The sequence below is a fragment of the Triticum dicoccoides genome, chromosome 4B, assembly GCF_002162155.2.
Source record: "Triticum dicoccoides isolate Atlit2015 ecotype Zavitan chromosome 4B, WEW_v2.0, whole genome shotgun sequence".
In the NCBI taxonomy this organism is placed as follows: Eukaryota; Viridiplantae; Streptophyta; class Magnoliopsida; order Poales; family Poaceae; genus Triticum; species Triticum dicoccoides.
Window position 1 is genome coordinate 55,234,593 of NC_041387.1, and position 5,265 is coordinate 55,239,857.

The window sequence follows — 5,265 nt, forward strand, 5'->3', positions numbered from 1 at the left end:
ACAACTATCTCCACGTCCTCCACGCCACCCGCACGCCCGGGTCCTGCGCCCACGACTGGCTCGTCCCGCACGTAGCTCACGTCTCCTCAGGACTAGCTAGATCAGTTGCAACCTTATCCTGCCGTTGCACTCCATGTATATATATGTGTAACCTGTGAAGTCATAATACACACACAGAGTTTGATCCTCCAACTTGGCGCAGAGGAAGAACAAAACTGCTAAGGGAGGAGCTTCTACGTTGTCGCGGTGTGGTGGAGTCTTTGTTGCCGGCCGTGTGGAGGACGGAGGAGTCGCCGTCGGCCGCGTGAGGGACGGGCACCGAGCGCCACAGGAGAGGTGGCTGGGCAGCCGTCGACGGTGAGGCGCGATGGAGGCGGACGAGAAGCATGGCCGCAAGGGGCTGTCGGTGAGGATTGGCGCCGTAGAGCAGGGCCGTGTGGACTGGGGATCATCACTGGCGAGTAGAATCACATGTGTGCATGGAGGGCGACTGCTTATGATGGGTTCGTCTGCCATGGTGAGGGAACTGAGGGAGGCGGTTTGCTTCACGGGGAGGGGAGCCAGCTTGTTTTTGGTTTTAGCCCAACCGATCGTGTGTGCGTGCAGGTTCTTTGAAGGCTACAAACGTGGAGTGGCATGGTGGGTAATTAGAACTTAAAACGCGTTTAGTATGATGAAGCAACGTAGACCATCAGATCACATGACTTGATGGATGAGATGAATTGGTTCTCCGACCTTTCGTGCTTTTATAGGGGTAGTAGATAGATTAAAAAGTTAAACTCTAAATTATGTGCCATAGGACACTTGTGCTCACTCACGGGTGCAACTTGTATGCGTACAACTTTTAAGAAAAGAAGCGCCTCAGCAACTATGAAAAGATGATACGCAAATGCCAACCGGAAGCATCAGAATCAAGCAACCATAAACAAAACAATAAATTTCTATGGTTTGCTAGGGCGCTTGTCCTCCACGGTTTATCAGGTAACTACAGTCAAAACTTCGTCTGTGGAGATCCATGTCAAAATATTCAAGCGTCTCTTGCAGAACGACAAAGCTGGGGAAGAATACCTTTAGATGAGGCCGATGACGGAAGGGAGCAAACTTGTGCGGATCTCGAACCAGCAGGGAACTGAGATAAAGCTTTTGGAACGTCCACTCATCTCTGCATTGATGAGAGATTCAGGATTAAATCTGATTGCATTATATTTGTTAGGTGATTTTGCTTCTGGTTTGGCAGCATTTGTCATGAGGTTTATCTTCAACACAAGTTGTTTTTTATTGTGAAAACCAGAAAATCCCCAAAATGCATCTGAACATTGTTGAGATGATAAAACAGTATGTAGTGTTTGTTTTTATGATCGTCAAGATGCATGTGGATGAAGGTAAAACCATGGGGAAGTTAAGAAATCAGTAGAAGCATACAACTGAACATAAATACTTGTGGAAGTGAAGAAATCAGTACAAGCCTATAACAAACAATTTAGTGATGCCCAAGTTGTCTATATGACGGTTTGTTAGAGTTGGATGTTGCACGACACTTTTTCAAGTTGAACAGGGAAAGTTCAAAATAAACACAAAGGAAAGCTCACGTGTTCATAGGGATTTCTTCTTGTTTGATGTAGTCATAGCATTAGTGGACCATATTCTCGGAAAAGTCCAAAGCAATCACAGCTGAGTATGCCCGAGAGCTTGCAAATTTCCTTGAAAACAAACCACTGGCACAGCTATAACATCAACGAGTATACCGCCAGCCACTGGTTGGAAATAATATTGAGCTATATTTTTTTTCTTTCGAAAAGGGGGGTATGCCCCATACGGCCAATATTATTAATAGGCAAAATATATCCAACATAAGTCTCCAAGTCTCGAACAATGAAGTGATAAAGCCAACAGCAGACCAATATTATATGCATATTAATACGAATATTTTCTTGGCATGAAAAAATGGAGACAGCCTTTTGTTGCAGCACCAAATACTTGGCTGCGACAGATTTACGACTTAATATAAATAGTTTCTCACTGAGCAGTAACAGCTTAATGCCATGGAATTCAAGAATGAGGCGGCCAAGAAATGTGCCTCTTCATCACGGCCCGGGAAGCCGCTCCGATTGATGTTCAGACGCCACCCCCTCTCATAAAGAAAGGAGATGAGCGGGCTCCTGAGCAGCTCAGTTCTAGCAGGCTTCTGTTCACTGTATGCTTTCATTCCTGATTAGGTGACAGTGAGATCCAAGAAGACATCTTTGCTGGTGAATGACTTGTTGCATTTTGAACACTTGAATCCGGACCTATAAATCGCTGGCCTGGGAAACGCGTAGAAGCCAAAAGAACATAAATCCTAATCCAACATCTAGATTTGCATGAGAGATGAAGATGATTCAGGGGACTTCAGACATCCAGGTTCATGCCTGGCAGCCCTTTCCTTATCAGCGGTTCATAGCAAACAGGGCATGCAAACACCTCGGTTTTGAAGCGTCATTCAGCTTGGTTTTGATCTCCTGAAACTGTTCGCACAGTGAGCGTCAGTTTCACACGAGTAAATTGTACAAAACCATCACTTTGAAGACTAGATTTGCGAAAAACACTAAAAAAATTTCAAAAACACCACGTCTACGGTAATCTTTTTGCAAAAAACACTGATCAGCGGATCAGGCTCAGTTAAGTGAGTTTATGACAGGTGGGCTCCATTTTTTGCCTACGTGGCGTGAATTTTACACATGCACCCCTCTCTTCTTCTCCATCTCTCTCCCCTCTCTGTAAAAATTAAACCGCCGCCGCCTACCGCCGGCACTCCCTGCCGCCCACCACCGCGGCCCGGGATCCCGCCGCGCCACCACAGGTTCACCGGCTCCACCGCCGCGCCCCACACTGGATCCGGCGACATCCGCTTCCACCTCCGCACCCCACGGCAGATCCGGTGACATCCAATTCGACCTGCAGCCGGAGCGCAAGGCGCACCCGGAGCCTCAACCTGCAGCCGGAGTGCAAGGCGCAGCCCTGCAGCCGGTGCCCAAGGCCCTTCGGCGGCGGCGGCACCAGCCATACCTAGTTCCCTGGCCGCCAGCGTGGCCCTTCGCGGGCGCCCCGACGACGGCGACAACACCTTGACGTGCCCCATGACGGCACCTTTGACCGTGACCTGGTTCCCCGGCTGCCCACGCGGCCCTTCGGCGGGCGCCCCGACTACGGCGACAGCGGGGCAACGTGCACATGCTGGAGCTCATCCTGGTCGCCCCGAGATCCAAATCGGGCTCGCCCCAATCTATCCAAATCGAGCTCGCCCCAGCACCAATTAGAGAAAGAGGAGGTGCTAGACCTCGCCGCCGGCGAGGTCCATGAGCCGCCCCAAGCCTCCATGGGCGCCGCCCCGGCCAGCGACGAGAGCCCATGGCCGCCGTGCTACTGGTTTTATGCACGTGGGGGGCTGATTGTGATTTTGCATTTTGATTCAGGGGTGTATACATAAATTTCTAGGGACTACTTTGTGAATTTAGATTAAAACCCATTGGCACGAAATGTGATGCCACATAAGCAAAAAACGTGACCCACCTGTCATAAACATGCTCAAACGAGCCTAATCCGCCGATCAGTGTTATTTGCAAAAAGATTTACCGTAGACACGGTATTTTCTGTAAAAAAAATGTATTGTAATGTTTTTCGCAAACCTAACCTTCAAAGTGATGGTTTTGTGCAATTTACTCGTTTCACACAGTATCAGTAAAGTCCAACCTTGGCATAACATCAAACGCTTACGCTTAACGCGACTGTAAACAGGCTGTTTCTTTTCCGAAGCATGCATGATCGCTTGCTAGCAAGATTAGCTCTTCAGAGTTAAATACTGGAAGCTAGATTGCAGAGACCACTCATCCTATGCATGTAAGGCAACAGAAATACAGATATTAGCAGCCATAAGTATATCCATTTAGCTTAGTCACTAATCTAGCATGTGAGGTTCAATCTTTGCATCTGGTGGCCAAATATCGCAGTGCAGGCCATGACTCACGCATCATCTCCCCAAACTGAAAATACTGCTAAACTTACGCCTAGCTCTCGATCGATTACTCTACTAAATACTCCCCAGTGATGTAAACGATCTTATATTTCTTTAGAGAGGGAGTACAATTACATGAATACCGGAACATGATTTACTGTAAAGGATATGGGTGTCATGGGCGCGCCAGTGAGCTCCCCGGGTATGTCGTGGGAGGTGTGGAGGGCCGTCAGCGCCGTGCGCGGGGAGGCGTGGAGGGCCAGCGCGGAGACGCGTGAGGCTGCGGCCGGGTGCGGCAGGGCTCTGGCGGAGGAGCAGCGGCGGCCAGGCGCGGTGGTGCGCTGGCGAAGGAGCAAGGGCCGCCGGGTGCGGAGGCGCACTGCCAGGGAGCGGGTGCGGAGAGGCGCCGGGCCGGGGCACCATCGTCAAGCTTCGGACGCGGATTTTTCGAACACCTGCGCCGGGGCCGCGCTATCCTAGCGGTCGACTCGTCGCTATTTACCTCGAGATGTCCGACGAGGAATACCGATTTAGCTTATGTATTACCGTGGCAGGCGTCTGTCACCGTCCCCTCTTCGTAGGGTAACAGCACCACGGGTAAACTCTGCACTTTTTTGTCTTCCACCTCCCTCCTGCGTACCGACGAGGACCCGTGACTATATCTCAATTATCTGCCCACACAACGCCTTGCTCTGTACTTTGACTTGTCTCTCTAATGGATTGGGTGCAAGGAGGGGAATCAATAGCGCCGGCGCTCGCCACACCGCGAACCTCTCCGGCGGACGGCCATGGGTAGGTATCGAGTCTGCATACTGCCAATCTACTCTCAGCTCTCGTCAGGGACGTGCCTTATTCGTTTTTGTCTTTCTCATTGAGATTCTGAATCCCCTTTTCCTTCTTGATTCTGTGCCGGACCTGCATGATGTCTGCTTACAGATGAACACCTGAAAGCTATTACTGCCCCAACCCCGTTCCCAATCTGTCCTGGAGCGCATAGATATCCATGAAAAATCAGCATCCTGATATGCGCCCCAATTACAAAATACATCCCGACAACAAAATAAACCATGCGCATGTGTGAAATCAGGTATTTACCTGTGAAGTTTCTCTTACAATGGCCGGCGGGGCGAGATCTCAGTGGCGGCGGTGTCCGCTCCGACCCGGCGCTGGATTTCCCCGGCGGCCCGCTCGTCTCGGTGCCTCCTCTTGTACGAGAAACTCCTGCCTCCCGCCCTCGATTGGGTTCTCGCAGCGATCTGCCTCTGCTGAATCCC

The 5,265-nt window shown here is 50.4% G+C and overlaps 1 long non-coding RNA gene across 1 annotated transcript in view; it reads right to left on the reverse strand.

The window, feature by feature from the left end:
* The window catches only part of LOC119294970, an 11,313-nt gene extending 6,054 nt beyond the window's left edge, over nucleotides 1–5,259 (reverse strand). The window contains exons 1-2 of the long non-coding RNA XR_005143623.1: nucleotides 5,087–5,259; nucleotides 1,069–1,162 (exon numbers count right to left, since the gene is read on the reverse strand). This is a non-coding gene — a long non-coding RNA (uncharacterized LOC119294970). The remainder of the gene's footprint in view (nucleotides 1–1,068; nucleotides 1,163–5,086) is intronic.
* Between the last annotated feature and the right edge of the window lie 6 nt (nucleotides 5,260–5,265).